The following is a 16,902-nucleotide window of genomic DNA, read 5'->3' as shown; positions in this document are numbered from 1 at the left end:
GTGATGATATATGTGTCTGTGTAAGACCATGTCTAGGACATGGCATCGGCGATGATATGTGTGCCAGTGTAAGACCATGTCTGGGACATGGCATCGGTGATGATATGTGGATTCATGTAAGACCATGTCGGGGACATGGCATTGGTACTTTAATTGGTGTATGACAATCCCGAGTGTCCTTTTGTATTCCATTAGTTCGACGGGTCATTCAAGATATTAGGTTAAGGGGTCGAGTGATATGAGTAAGAATGTACAGTACAGGCATGTATGTAAACCTCATGAGTATTGAACTCGATTCATGATGGGAAATTTAGCATGAGTAGAAAGGAGTAAGATAAGCTTGATGTTTAAAGACAGTTAATGTCCGTTTTGACTATGTTCATGTGTGCAGTATGATATTGTGGTGATAATTGATAATATGTTTAATCCATGAATATCCTAACTTATGTTGTTATTTATTTACATGCAACTTACTAAGCCCTGTGCTTACCCTTCTCTCATTTCCCTTTTCTTTTAGCATCGTCAAGCTAGCTCGGGGTCGTGGACGACGGAGATTGAGTCACACCATCAACAAATCTTTAAGGGTATAATTAGTTTACTACATTTAAGTATGGCATGTATAGGGGACTTAGTATTTTGTTATATGTGTCATATTTGTTAGCCAAAGTGATGTCTCCTTTTAGTATATTATTCCATTTTGTATATGGCCATGAAATATGGTTCATATTGATTATTAAGTTGAAATCCCTAAATACTGTTACATGCGTGAGATGTGTTATTACTTTTGTGGTGTGTGCCAGATGGTTGACAAAATATGGAATTTATGTTTGATGGATAAATGATGCCAATAGGTATGGTCACTATATTGATAAAAGTAAAGAAATTTATTGAATGAACTTAACAAGTCAAGGATTCCTAATTAGATAAACTTGATATGAATTTATCATTTATGAGTTAAAGTTATGGATGTCTAAGTAACCCTTTTATGCCATGTCAACCACCATTGGCATGTAAGTGTGTGTTAAGGTTGCTAAGGGTAAGAAAGGGGATTGGAAAATAGCCTGAAAGTTGTCTATACGGGTACATACACGGGCATATGACTAGGCCGCGTGTGACACACGATCAGCCCCATGGGCGTGTAGTCTGGACGTGTGTCCCCTATACCCTAGTTTTACAAGTTAGAATGCATGGTAGTAAACACACGGGCGAAGACACGGTCGTGTGTCTCAGTCTTGTGGAGGACACGGCCTTAGGACGTGGGCGTGTGCCCAGGCCTTATAAAGTCTGCACCTTAAATGTGAAAATTAAATTTGCCACACGGCCTAGTACATGAGCATGTGGCTTGGCCGTGTGATATTAAATTTATGCTGACGTCATAAACAGAGAGTTACATGGCGTATGGACATGGGCGTGTCAAGGGCATACGGGCGTATCCTTGTGTCCACATGAGCTTGTGGCCCTGTTTTAAGAAATTTTTTCTAAAGTTTATGGTTTAGTCCCTAACCACCCCCGATGTGTGTTTTAGGCCTCGTTGACCCATATAAGGGACGATATGCATGTTCTTGACGAAATTCTAAATTTGAATGAAATATTAATGCCCAGTTTTACATAGTAGTGTATGTTCAAGTCTGGTAATGCCTCGTATCATGTCTCGGCATTGGACACGGGTAAGGGGTGTTACATTTATTGGTATCAGAGCTACGGTTAGTCAGTTCTAGGACTATGTAGCGAGTGTAGAAGTCTACTATACATGCCATACGTGTATTATGATAGTGTGACAACTCTTGACAATTGAAATTGTGTTTTATATAGTAAATGGATCCTGAACAAGCAGTTGCTGACGATGTAGAAAGTAATGCGCCTCCTTCCACCGAAGGAGTAGTGCTAGCTGATAGTAGACCCAAGACGATTAGTAGAGGAGTAGGAGGAAGAGAAGCCTTTCTCCACATGATGAATAATTGGTAAATCGAGTTTGTTCGGGCAAACCCGGGTGTTCAACATTCCCCACTCCCTCTTATTCCTCAGCCTACCCCTGTAGCTGCCCAAGTTGTTGAGATGGTGAGAAAGGAAAGGCCTCTGATTGGTTGAATTAGAAAGCAAGGAGCTGAAGAGTTCTGAGCTAACATTGATGATGGTCCGGAAAGAACAGAGTTTTGGCTCGAGAACACCATCCAAGTCTTTAATGAGTTGTCATGCACACCAGAGAAGTGCATGAAGTGCGTGGTATCGCTTCTAAGAGATTCCGCTTACCAGTGGTGGAATACCCTTGTGTCAATGGGAGAAAGTGACTTGGGAGTTTTTCCAAGAGGAATTTCACAAGAAGTATATCAGTCAAAGGTTTATGGATCAAAAGAGGAAGGAGTTCCTCGAGTTGAAACAGGGAAAAATAACAGTTACCGAGTATGAGCGTGAGTTTGTGAGGCTTAGCAAATACGCTCGGTAATGTGTATCTAACGAAGCCATCATGTGTAAAGATTTGAAGACGGGTTGAACAAAGACATCCGATTGTTGGTTGGCATCCTTGAGTTGAAAGAGTTTGTAGTCTTGGTCAAAAGAGCATGCAAGGCCGAAGAATTGGCCAAAGAAAAGTAGAAGGCTGATTTGGTGTCTCGAGACTTGAAGAAGAGGCAACTGATCAAATATTTTCAATCTTCATCTAAGAAGTCGAGAGAGTTTACTACTCGATCTAATGCCTCTGCTAGGTATTCGAGCAAGAATAGGAGTAATCAGTACACGGTTTCGAAAGCTCAGACTACCTCAATTGCCAGTGTTGGGAATGCTCGACCCGATAGATTAGGATGTCCCTAATGTGGGAGATGCCACTTTGGCGAGTGTTAAGGGAATGATAGAACTTGTTTTAAGTGCAGTTCCCCTAATCACATTGTTAGGGACTGCCCCGAGAGGAGGGAAAGATGATATATCCAAGGAACAAGGTCCGATACTACTGCTAATAAGGGTAAACCTCAGAGGAATTCGGGTAGTGGAACAAGTAGTAAAGGTGCACCTAGAGAGTCTGCTGTGAGACTCGACGGCAAAGCACCTGCAAGGACCTATGCCATTCGCGCTCATGAAGAGGCCTCATCTCCTGATGTAATTATGTGTACATTTTCTATCTATGAAACTCCTGTTGTTGATTTGATTGATCTGTGGTCTACCCATTTGTATATTTGCATGAAATTGGTGCCTGGTATGAACTTGTTTGTTGAACCTACTGAATTCGTAGTAAAGGTGTCAAACCCGTTAGGCAAGTATGTGTTAGTTGATAAAGTGTGTAAAAATTGCCCTTTAAAGATTAGAGGTCATTATTTCCTGGCTAATCTTATGCTATTATCATTTGATGAATTTGATCTAATTCTTGGTATGGACTGGTTGACCACTCATGATGTGGTAGTGAATTGTGGAAGAAAGTTTATCGAACTGAAATGTGAGAATGGTAATGTTCTTCAGGTTGAACTAGATGAATAAAATGGCATGCCTACAGTGATTTCTTCCATGTTTGCTCAGAGATGTATAAGAAAGGGGTATGAAGCTTACCTCGCCTTTGTACTGAACACTAAAGAGTCTGAGTTAAAGATTTAGTCAGTACCGGTAGTATGTGAATATTTGAATGTGTTTCCGGAAGAATCGTCGGGGTTACCTCCTATTAGGGAAGTAGAGTTTGGCATTGATTTGGCTCCGGGTACTACACCTATTTCGATTGCCCCGTAACAGAATTAAAAGAGTTGAAGGTTCAGTTACACGATTTAACTGATAAGGGTTTTGCGAGACTGAGCTTTTCACCTTGGGGTGCTCTTGTGTTATTTGTGAAAAAGAAAGATGGTTTGATGAGACTATGTATAGATTATCGATAGCTCAACAAGGTAACAATAAAGAACAAGTATCCTTCGTCAAGGATTGATGATCTATTTGATCAATTAAAGGAAGCCACAGTATTTTCAAAGATAGACTTGAGGTCTGGCTACTATCAGTTGCGGGTTAAAGAATTAGATGTGCCTAAGACTGCTTTTAGAACGAGGTATGGCCATTACGAATTCTTTGTTATGCCATTTGGGTTAACAAATGCTCCTGCCATGTTTATGGATTTAATGAACAGAATATTTCGGCCTTATTTGGATAAATTTGTTATGATGTTCATCGATGATATTTTGATTCATTAAAGAGATGAGGCAGAGCATGCTGGGCACTTGAGAATAGTTTTACAGACTTTGAGGGACAAACAGTTGTATGCCAAGTTCAGTAAAAGCAAATTTTGGCTTCATGAAGTTAGGTTTTTAGGACATATTGTTTTTGGAGACGGTATTAGAGTTGACCCAAGTAAGATTTCAGCCATTGTTGACTAGAAATTGCCGAAGAATGTGACAAAGGTCTGAAGTTTTTTAGGCTTGGCGGTTATTATAGATGGTTTTTTAAAGGATTTTATGATTTCCACTCTAATGACGAAGTTGTTACAAAAGGATGTTAAGTTCAAACAGATAGAGAAGTGCCAACAAAGTTTTGACAAAACTGAAAGCGTTGTTGACTGAAGCTCCAATGTTAGTTCAACCTGAGCCGGGAAAGGAGTTCGTGATCTTCAGTAATGTATCCTTGAATGGTTTGGGATGTGTGCTTATGCAAGAAGGCAGAGTGATAGCCTATGCATCCAGATAACTGAAACTGTATGAGAAAAATTACCCGACACATGATTTAGAGCTAGTCGCCATTGTGTGTGACAGCCCAAAATTGACCCTAGTCGAAATGTGGTTTCGGGACCACAAAACCGAGGCATAAAAATAATTTAAAATTTATTTTGATGCCTATAATATGTGTATGCTCATGTATGACATTTTTTGATGATTGATTTAGTGTTATAAAGGTGAATTTCACTAGAAAGGACTTAGTAGTGAACTTTGGAAGTGCGATAGGAAATGTGTGATGACTAATTAAAGCATGCATGCAAAACAATGGACTTGCATGTCAAATTCCCTTTTATAGGTGGTGGCGGCCATGACCAAGAAATATGGGCTAAACATGTCATGAAACATGTTTTGTTGGGCATTAGGGAGAAATAATAAACAAATAAGCATGGGTAAGAAAAGAATGAAAAAAAATGTGTGTGTGAGTGTGGTATCTCCCCATTGCCGTGAGTTGTAAAGGAAGAAAGAAAAAATTTGTTCATCCTTTCTTTGAGCCAAAACTAAGGGGAAGAAGAGATTTTGCTTCATTTTATTTGTTTAGAAGAGATCTAGAAGGAGATTTGGCTAAACTTGCACCAAGATTAAGGTATGTATGAGGTTGTGTCATGAGATTCATGCATGTTTTAGTTGCCAACTTGATGTTCATGTTAGCCATGGTTCAAATCCTTGTTATGCCATGGAAGTGGTATTTGGTCAAAGTTGATATTGTGATAAAGCCATTGCATGCTAAGTGTGAAGCTTGATGATGATGCATGCAATGATGGATTGTCTACTCTTGAAATTTCCTTGTAGCCATCTTGAGTAAGACTTTGAGTTTTCTTTTGTTTAACCATGATTGAAGTTGAAAGGGCATGATTGTGATGTATTCGGCCATGATGCATTCATGAGCATGGTTCATGCTTCTTGCATGTTAGTTAAAATTTGTGTTTTGGATGGCTATGGACACCTTGAAATTGACCATGCACATATATGTATATATATGTTTGCACATGATGTTTTGGTTATGAAGTAAGTGATGAATATGTTTGTTTAAAGAAGAAAATGTTGAAGAATGTTTGTGAAATTGCAAGTACATTCGCCTAGAATACCTATGATGTGGAAATCTTGGAATTTATTGTTGATTTGGTGCAAGTATGACTAAGTATAATCGGCCATATGAATTGCTTGATGTAGTATAAAATGTGCATGACCATTGTGTACTCAAGCTAAAGGGTGGCCATATGACCATTTAAACTCCTTGTCATATTCGGCCATAAGCTAGCATAATGAGGTATTAATAAATTAAATTTGTTTGAATTAGCTCAAGAGCTTAGAGGGCCACAATTGGACAAGGGAAGGAAAAAGTGATCGAATAGTCAGTAAAAGCCGTTCCACAACATCCGAGGTAAGTCCTCAAGAAGTGACCCTACTTGAATTATGTGAAATGAAATATGGATGTGTAATGATTATTGATTTATGTGTGTATGAGTATTGAATGATACCCGGCTAAGTCCCGGCGATTATGCTAGTGATTACATTTGTGTTTGAGCCTTAGTAACGAAAATGAAACATGAATGTCTAATGATTATTGATGTATGTGTGCATGAGCAATTGAATGATATCCGGCTAAGTCCGACAACATTTATGCTGGAAATTATATCCGGTTAAGACCAAGGCAATTGTGCTAGTGGCTACATCCGGCTAAGACCAAGGCATTCGTGCGAAGTCGTTCTATCCGGCTAAGACCAAGGCATTCGTGCGTGGTTATATCCGGTTGTATTCGAAGAAGCTTGGGCTGGAGGTGAGTGTTGGTTGCTGTAATGAATTCAATTGGTACGCTCGAAAAGCCCAAAGAATAAGGTATGTTTATATGTGCATTGGAAAGTCGACATGTTTGAGCAACATTCGCTCGATCGACTAACAATTTCAGCTATTGAATTGGTTGATACCTTGTGAAAGTATATAATGATGAAGTGTGAAGTAAGAATGATTATGTGAATGTGTATTAATGAAATGATGCATTTGGCCATGTGAATGTATTGCTTTAATTAAAGCTGATTTTATTCCTTGAGACTTACTAAGCATAAAATGCTTACCCGTTGCTTTGGCTCTCTGTTTTATAGATTGTGCTCGATAGCGATCGGATTCGGGATCATTAAAGTCGAAGTCATCTACACTATCAAAGCCTCCATTTTGGTATAATTTTTGGTTGAGCTTTGAAATGGCATGTATAGGACTACCCTTGTCGGTTCAATTGTGTTGTGATGTATATGTGTACGGCCATGCGAAAATGGCTCGTAAAAGTGAAGTACTGAACTTAGACTATTTGCGGTTTGTATATATATATATGGTGTCATGATGTGATTATGGATTGGAAATGGGAATGTTGGTCACATGATCAGCCATTGGTATGGTTAAAATGATCATATGTGAACCTATGTATGGCAAGACTAGTTGGTTCATGGAGACTACAAACTAGGTAAGACCTACCTTAAAAACAGATGCTGCCAGCTGCAGTGACGTGAATGTGAAAAATCACCAAAATTTGTAGGAATGGTATTAAATATTGAATAAGCTATGTAAATGAACCTTGATGAGTCTATTTTCATATGGAAGAAACGAAACGGTCATAGGAGTTACATGTTAAGAGATATTAAAGCTATTGTGAGACAGGGCCAGAACGGTTTCTGGGTCCCCTGTCGCAACTTTAATAATTTACTATAAATTATCCAGAAATAATTAGGAGTCATGCCTTATATGTACAGATTCCATTTTGAGTCTAGTTTCATCAGAAAGAAACGGTACCAGTATTAAAGCCCTGTACAGAGAGATATTCAAGTTGTAACGCGCGGAGGTCAGAGCAGTCGATCCTTGTAACATGGGTGACTTTAACTAATAAACTGTACCAATTGGCCCGACCAAAAATTCTAGAAATAAATCCATGGATGGATATAAGAGTCTAAATTCAGGGAAAATTTACGAAACCAGTTTCCGAGTTTTGAAACTCGAGATATGATTTTTAAGGCGACGGTGACACAGTTTTCCAGCCTGACTGGAAATGTCAATTGGTGGGCGAAATATGTGGATTTGGCTTGTTAACCCCTCGTGTCCGACACCGGCGATGGTCTCGGGTTCGGGGTGTTACATTGTGTTTGCATTAAAGATTTGGAGACACCATTTGTATGGAGAGACTTGCCGAATATTCACTGATCACAAGAGTTTGAAATACCTGATGACCCAAAAGGATTTAAATCTTAGGCAATAGCGATGGTTAGAATTGATAAAAGATTATGAGTTCATAATTGACTATCATCAGGGAAAGACGAATGTGGTCACCTATGCCCTAAGTAGAAAATCCTTGTTTGCTTTGAGAGCCATGGATTCTCGGTTAGCATTATCAGACGATGGTGCTGTCGTAGCGGAGTTAAGAACTAGGCTGATGTTCCTTCAAGAAATTTATGAAGCTCAGAGTAACGACAAAGAATTGCAAGCCAAGAGAACTCAGTGTGAGTCGGGTTCTAAATCTTTGATTCCGATGGTTGCTAGATGTTTCGAGATAAAAATCGTGTTCCTAAAGACACTGAATTGATTCATAAGATTTTGAATGAGGCACGTAATAGTCATCTGGCAGTACACCTCGGCAGTACTAAAATGTACAATTACTTGAGGAAAATATATTGGCGGGACGGTATAAAGAGAGATATTTCCAAATTTGTTGCAAGATGCTTAATCTGTCAACAAGTAAAAGCTAAACACCAAGTGCCTTTAGGATTACTACAGCCTATCATGGTTCCTGAGTGGAAATGGGACCAAATTACCACAGATTTTGTATCGGGCTTACCATTGACACCGAGTAAGAAAGATGCAGTGTGGGTCATTGTTGATCGATTGACGAAGTCGGCTCATTTCATCTTGGTACGTACTGACTACTCGCTTGATAAACTGGTTGAGCTATATATTTCTGAAATTGTGAGACTTCACAAAGTACCCTTATCGATCATATCGGATAGAGATTTGAGGTTTACCTTACGGTTTTAGAAAAGGTTGCAAGAAGCCTTGGGCACGAGGCTGAGTTTTAGTACTGCTTTCCACCCACAAACTGATGGCCAATCTAGGAGATGATTCAAACCTTAGAAGACATGCTGAGATGTTTTGTTCTAGAATTCCAAGGTAAAAATACTTACCTTTGGTTGAGTTTGCCTATAACAATAGTTTTTAGATGAGTTTAAAAATGGCACCCTATGGAGCGTTGTATGGCTAGAAATGTCGAACTCCCTTGTATTGGACAAAGCTCAAGGAAAGTAAATTGCAAGGGGTTGACTTGGTTAAGGAAACCGAGGAAAAAGTGAAAGTAATTAAAGATTGTTTAAGAGCGGCATCGGATAGACTAAAGTCTTACGCGAATTTGAAAAGAAAAGAACTTGAGTTTCAAGTGGGTGATAAGGTATTTTTGAAAGTATCCCCATAAAAAGAGGTTCTGAGATTCGGCAGGAAGGGCAAGTTAAGTCCTCGTTTTATAGGACCTTACAAGATCACCAAAAGGATAGGACTGATAGCTTATCGGTTGGCTTTACCGCCGGGATTAGAAAAGATCCATGACACAGTCCACGTGTCTATGTTGCACCGTTATATATTGGACCCCTCACATGTGATATCACCGACAGAAGTTCAGATTCAATCGAACATGACTTATGGTGAAGAGCGTATCAATATTTTGGATCGGGAAGTCAAACAATTGAGAAACAAGAATATCGCCTTAGTAAAAGTGCTAATATCACCTTAGTAAAAGTGTTATGGCATAGGCATGGGATAGAGGAGGCTACATGGGAGCCCAAGGAAGCCATGAGAAATCAATACCCGCACTTGTTTACCAGTAAGATTTTCGGGGACGAAAATCCCTAAAGGGGGAGAATTATAACATCCCGAATTAGGGCCTAGTTAGAATAGTGGTTTCGAGACCACAAATTTGAGATAGAAATAGTCATTTTTTGGATGTTATGAGGTCCACGATATATATGCATCCTTGTGTGAAAATAACGATGAGAAATTTTACCGAGAAAGTGTCCAATTGAGTTATTAGGACAAAATTGCAATAAGTGAAAAACATGTGTTCTAGTTGATTTAAGGGCTAAATTGTGCTGAGTTTTGAAATTTGAAGTCCTTATTTGGCAATTAGACCATTATATGTCATTATGGACAAAAATGGACATAGGAGGGATAAAATATCAAAGTTATAATGAAAGGGCATTTTGGTCCATTAGTTAATAAAAGAATTAAAAGGGAAAAATAATCAAAATTTGTGTCCATCGTCATCCTCCTTGGCCGAATTTCGCAAGAAGCCATAGCTAGGGTTTCTTTCATCTTTTAAGCTCAAAGTAAGTGCATTCTAGCCCTGTTTTTAATGTTCTTTATATTTTTAAAATCCTCGTAGCTCTATTTAGCTATTTCTACCTTTAATTTCAGTTAGGGTTCATGTTCAAAAACATACCCATGAATGACATGCTTGTGCTTTGAGGCCTAATGAATGAATATGGAGGTTTGAGGTGTGATAAACAACTTTTACTAGGTGGTTTTTGATGAAATTGATAAAAGGGACCTAATTGTAATTGTAGAAACTATGTGCAAATGTGTGAATAAAAGAAAAATGTGGGTTGTTATCAGAGGGAAAATGACTCGGTTAGGCTTGAATAACGAGAAAAATGAGTACTTTTCATTTTACGAGCCTAGAGGCAATTTTGTAATTTTGTAAAATTTTAGAGGCAAAATTATAATTTCACCATATTGTAGTTTTTGAACTAAAATGAATAATGCGTGTATTAAATAAGCTAAATGTGCTATTATAGATCAAGAGGGACAAGGGATAGACTTTGACCGAGGAAAAGGCAAGGTTGTGAACTAAATCACAAATTTGCCATATTTTGCACCGAGCTAAGTAGTGTGTAAGTAATTCAAAAACTCCATTATTACTTATTTAATTTTTGACAATATATGATACATGTATGTATGCTTTAATAAAATTGACTTTTGATGATCCAATGGAAGTTTTGTGATAGCCTCGTGCCTCGGAAGCTCGGATGACCCAAAGGAATGCTTAGGACTTGGATGTCATGACACCGTGCTAAATATGCCTGTGTTATATGTGCCTGTGTAAGACCATGTCTGGGACATGGCATCAGCGATGATATATGTGCCTATGTAAGACTATGTCTGGGACATGGCATCGGCAATGATATATGTGCCTATGTGAGACCATGTCTATGACATGGCATCGATGATGATATATGTGTTTGTGTAAGACCATGTCTGGGATATGGTATCGGCAATGATATGTGTGCCAGTGTAAGATCGTTTCTGGGACATGGCTTCAGCGATGATATGTGTGCCAGTGTAAGACCATGTTGGGGACATGGCATTGGTACTTTAATTGGTGTATGACAAGCCCGAGTGTCCTTTAGTATTCTAGTGGTTCAACGGGCCATTCAAGATGTTGCGTTAAGAAGTGGAGTGATTTGAGTAAGAATGTACAATACAGATATGTACGTAAACTTCATGAGTATTGAACTTTATTCATGATGGGGAATTTAGCATGAGTAGAAAGGAGTAAGATAAGCTTGATGTTTAAGGACATTTAATGTCCATTTTGACTACATTCATGTGTGTAGTATGATATTGTAATGATAATTGATAATATTTTTAATCCATGGATATCGTGACTTTTGTTGTTATGTATTTACATGCAACATACTAAGCCCTGTGCGTACCCTTCTCTTCTTTCCCTTTTCTTTTAACATTGTCAAGCTAGCTCGGGTATCGTGGATGACGAAGCTTGAGTCACACTATCAACAAATCTTTTGGGGTATAATTAGTTTACTACATTTAAGTATGGCATGTATATGGACTTAGTATTTTGTTATATGTGTCATATTTGTTAGCCAAAGTGATGGCTCCTTTGGTATGTTATTCCATTTTGTATATGGCCATGAAATATGGCTCATATTGATTTTTAAGTTGAAATCCCTAAATATTGTTACATGCATGAGATGTTTTATTACTTTTGTAGTGTGTGTCAAATGGTTGATAAAATGTGGAATTTATGTTTGATGGATAAATGATGCCAATTGGTATGGTCACTATATTCATGAAGGTAAAAAATTGTATTGAATGAACTTAACAAGTCAAGGAGTCCCAATTAGATACACTTGATATGAATTTATCATGCATGAGTTAAAGTTATGGATGTTCAAGTTACCCTTTTATGCCATGTCAACCACCATTGGCATATGAGTGTGTTGAGGTTGCTAAGGGTGACAAGAGGACTTGGAAAATAGCCTCGAAGTTGTCCACACGGATAGGTACATGGCCATGTGTCTAGGCCGTGTGTGACACACGGTCAGTCCCATGGGCGTGTAGTCTGGCTGTGTGTCCCCTGTACCCTAGTTTTACAAGTTAGTATGCATGGTAGTAAACACAAGGGCGGAGACACGACCGTATGTCTCAGTCGTGTGGAGGACATGGGCTTAGGACGTAGGCGTGTGCCTAGGCCGTGTGAAGTTTGCACCTTAAATGCAAAAATTAAATTCGCCACGTGGCCTAGCACACGAGCATATGGCTTTGCCGTGTGATATTAAATTTATGCTGACATCATAAACAGAAAGTTACACGGCCTAGGGACACGGGCGTGTCAAGGGCATACAGGATTGTGACCCTGTTTTAAGAAAATTTTTCTAAAGTTCACAGTTTAGTCCCGAACCGCCCTCGATATGTGTTTTGGGCCTCGTAGACCCTCATAAAGGATGATTTGCATGTTCTTGAATAAATTCTAAATTTGAACAAAATTTTATGGCCCAATTTTACATAGTGGTGTATGTGCAAGTCCGGTAATGCCTCGTATCCTGTCTTGGCATTGGACACGGGGAAGGGGTGTTACAAGTACAGCCAGAATCAGGTAAAGAGTTTGTGATCTATAGTGATGCATCGTTGAATGGTTTGGGTTGTGTTTTGATGCAAGGAAAAGTCATTGCTTATGCCTCGATACAGTTGAAACCGCATGAAAAGAATTACTCGACTCACGATTTAGAGTTAGCAGCCATTGTGTTTTCATTGAAGATTTGGTGCCATTATATGTTTAGTGAGAAATGTCATATTTATTCAGATCACAAGAGTTTGAAATATCTGATGACTCAGAAAGATTTGAATTTTTGACAATGTAGATGGCTAAAATTGATAAAAGATTACGAGCTAGTGATTGACTACCATCCGGGAAAAGCAAATGTAGTTGCTGACGCTTTGAGCCGAAAATCCCTATTTGCTCTATGTGCGATGAGCACTCAAATAGATTTGTGTAATGATGGTTCGGTAGTAGCTGAGTTGAAAGCAAGACCATTGTTTTTACACTAGATTTGTGAAGCTCAGAAAGTTGATAATGAAATGTTAGCAAAAAGAGCTCAATGTGATTCGAACCCTGATTCAGAATTTCAAGTTGATTCCATGGAATGTTTAAGATTAAGAGGACAAATATGTGTTTCGAGAAATTCAGAGTTGATTCAAATGATTTTGAATGTAGCACATAGTAGTCGTTTATCTATTCATCCGGGAAGTACAAAAATGTATAACGATTTAAAACAACTCTATTGGTGGCATGGCATGAAACGTGACATTTCAGAGTTCGTTTCTAAATGTTTGATTTGTCAGCAAGTTAAAGATGAGCATCAGGAACCATCTGGGTTATTACAATCGATTATGATTTTTAAGTGGAAATGGGATAAATTAACTATGGATTTTGTTTAGGGTTTGCCTTTATCTCCAAGCAAGAAATATGCGATTTCGGTTATAGTTGACAGATTGACTAAATCGACTCATTTCATTCCAGTAAGAACAGACTATTCGCTTGAAAAGTTAGCTAAGTTGTATATCTACGAGGTTGTAAGATTGCACGGAGTACCTATTTCTATTGTTTCGGATAGAGATCTGAAGTTCACATCGATGTTTTGGAATAAACTGCAAGATGCATTGGGTACAAAATTACATTTTAGTACTGCATTTCACCTGTAGACGGATGGTCAATCCGAGCGAGTGATACAAATACTCAAGGATATGTTGAGATGTTGCATTCTTGAATTCAAAGGTACGTGGAAAAGGTGTTTACCGTTGATTGAATTCACGTATAACAATAGTTTTCAATCTAGTATTAAAATAGCACCATACGAAGCTTTATATGGTCGGAAGCGTCGAACGCCGTTGTACTAGACTGAGCTTAGCGAGAATAAGATTCACAGGGTTGATCTGATTAGAGAAACAGAAGAAAAAGTGAAAGTAATTCGTGATAGTCTGAAAGCAATGTCAGATCGATAGAAATCTTACGCAGACTTGAAGCGGAAAGATATTGAGTTTCAAACCAGGGATAGAGTGCTTTTGAAAGTATCTTCATGGAAGAAAATACTTCGATTTGGTCATAAAGGCAAATTGAGTCTGAGATTCATCGAGCCATATAAGATTATCGAGTGAGTTGGACTAGTGGCTTATCAACTAGCATTTTCGTTTGAGTTAGAAAAGATTCATAATGTATTTCATGTGTCTATGCTTAGAAGATACCGATCTGACCCTTCGCATATTATTTCCCCGATTGAATTTGAGATTCAGTCAGATTTATCGTACAGTGAAGAACCGATCCGAATTCTAGCTTGTGAGACTAAAGAGCTGAGAAATTAGAAAATTTCATTAGTGAAAGTATTATGGCATTGAAACAAGGTTAAAGAAGCTATGTGGGAACCCGAGGATGCTATGAGAAAGCAATCTTCAAACCTATTCGCTGGTAAGATTTTTGGGGACGAAAATCCATAAAGGGGGAGAGTTGTAACAGCCCGATTTTAGCTAAATCAGAATAGTGGTTTTAGAACTACAAATTTGAGGTCGTAAAATTATTTTAATATTATTTTTCGTGTTTACAGCATTTGAATAGATATGTGTGAATTTCCTGAATTAATTTTAACGTTTGAATGCTTAATTTGATTAAAGGACTAAATCGCGTAAAATACAAAAGTAGCATGCTATAGGTTAAAAGTGCTAAATTGCCATGGTTGATTAAATGTGAGGTCCTTATGATGTAATTAGTCCATTGATAGTGGAGATGGACATAAATGGCCTTGAATTATGTGATTTAATTTTTTTCAGTTAAGGGATAAAATGGTAAATTGGTTAATTAAGTTAATATTAATAAAACAAAATCAAATTTTCTATCATCTTTTATCATCCCTAGCCTAAAATCAAAAGAAAAGAAAGCCAAAGAAGTTGTTTTTAGGGTTCGGCCATGTTGGTGATCAATTGAAGGTTCGTTTTTGTTCCATTTTTGATGATTTCTATGTTTTTGTGATCGTTGTTTCGTGTTCTAGCTAGCCCATGCCACAATTTTTTAAAGTGTTGATGATTTTGAAAGTTGAAATTGATGAATTCATGTGTTTTTGGACGTTTGATGATGAAATATGAAAGCTTGGTGTTTGATATACATGTTGTGTAAAGTGATTTTAAGTAAAAATGCATATTAGGGATTAATTTGTAAAAAGACAAAAATGTGTGGTTAAATGTGTGAAATGTTGAAAAATATGGACTGCTAGGGACCTATAGAGAATTCGGCCAAGCATGGGTTTTGTCAATGTAAGAGCCCGATTTAGACCCTATTCGGAACGGTGGTTTCAGAACCATGAATCTGAGTTAGAAAAATATTTAAAACTTCTTTTCTGTGTTTACTATGTGTGAATTTATATCCATGAAATTTTCGTGTTTTAATTTTGTCGTTTGAATGCCAATTTAATAAAAAGGGCATAATCGTGTAAAATGAAATTTTGATGGTTAAATGTGAAAGGGCCAGATTGTTGTTGTCTTTTTAATTTAAGGTATTTATAATGGTTAAAGTGATGGATGGTTTAAGACATGAATTATAATGGTTTTATATTTTAGCTTAAACGTTAAATATGTAAAATGGTAAATATGTTATTATAATAAAAAATATAATAAAATATCATGCATTTATCTTTTATTTTCCATGACCGAATGTTAAAAGAAAATGGAAAGAATAAGGTTTTCAAAGTTTCGACCATTGTTGAAGCTTGATTAAGTATGTAACTAACTCGGTTTTTCATAATTTTTACGTTTTTGAGATCGTTGCAGTGTAATGTACAAAGCCCATGCTTGAATTTCTAATTTTGATGAATATTTTGTGTTATGTCATTGATGAATAATTGAGCTTTGTGATGTCAGTTGATGAATTATGAAAGATATGTTTTGGATTAATATGTTTTGTATTGGAATTTTTGATGAATTTGAGTAATTAGGGCTAAATTGCAAAAATAATAATTTGAGAGACCAAAATGTAAAATAAATTAAATTTATGGACTTCTATGAGCATAAGGAAGATTCGGCCTACACATGGTATACTCAAATTTTGCATGTTCTGTGTTTTGTGTTATTTGGACTAAATTGTAAAAAGTGTGAAATGTCAGGGGCAAAATGGTAATTTTTCCAATTATGTGTTTTTGGACTAAATTGAATGGAATTATGTTTGAATGAGTTTAATTTGAATATGTTTAGATCAAGAACTAAAGAAGTCAAATTTGGATCGGGGAAAACCAAAGTTGTCGAATAATCATCCCGTTCCGATTATCGTTGTCTGAGGTAAGTTTTTAAGCAAATAGTTATTGTTAATTTTAAATAAATACGAGTTTTATATGCTGAAATGAACTATGTGAAAGTATATATATGGTAGCCAAATATGAATATGCTTGGGAACTATGTTTACGAATTCGATTCGACTGAGTTACGACGTTCGAAAGTGTAACACCCCTTACCTGTATCCGACGCCAGGACAGGGTTCGAGGCGTTACCGAAATTAAAAGTACACAATTTCGTAAAATCAAGCCATAAAATATCATTTAAATTAAAAACATTCAATCACATGAATAATGTCCCTTACGCGAGCTACCGAGGCTTTAAACATGCATTAAAGGCGATTTGGGACTAAATTGGGAACCTTGGAAAATTTTGGGAAAACTTAGAAAAATTTTCATTAAACAGGGTCACACGCCTGTGTTGACATAGGGACACGCCCGTGTGTCTCCAACACGCCCGTATCCTCAGGCTGTGTAACTCTCTATTTATGACGTCAGCAAAACAAATTGAACCACACGGCTAGGCTACACGCCCGTGTGGCTAGCACTTAGGTTATTTTCCAATCCTTTTTGTTACCATTAATACCTCA

Source organism: Gossypium arboreum, chromosome 10 (assembly GCF_025698485.1).
Source record: "Gossypium arboreum isolate Shixiya-1 chromosome 10, ASM2569848v2, whole genome shotgun sequence".
Classification (NCBI taxonomy): Eukaryota; Viridiplantae; Streptophyta; class Magnoliopsida; order Malvales; family Malvaceae; genus Gossypium; species Gossypium arboreum.
The sequence above is the reverse complement of the archived record's forward strand: the minus strand, read 5'-3'. Positions refer to the sequence as shown.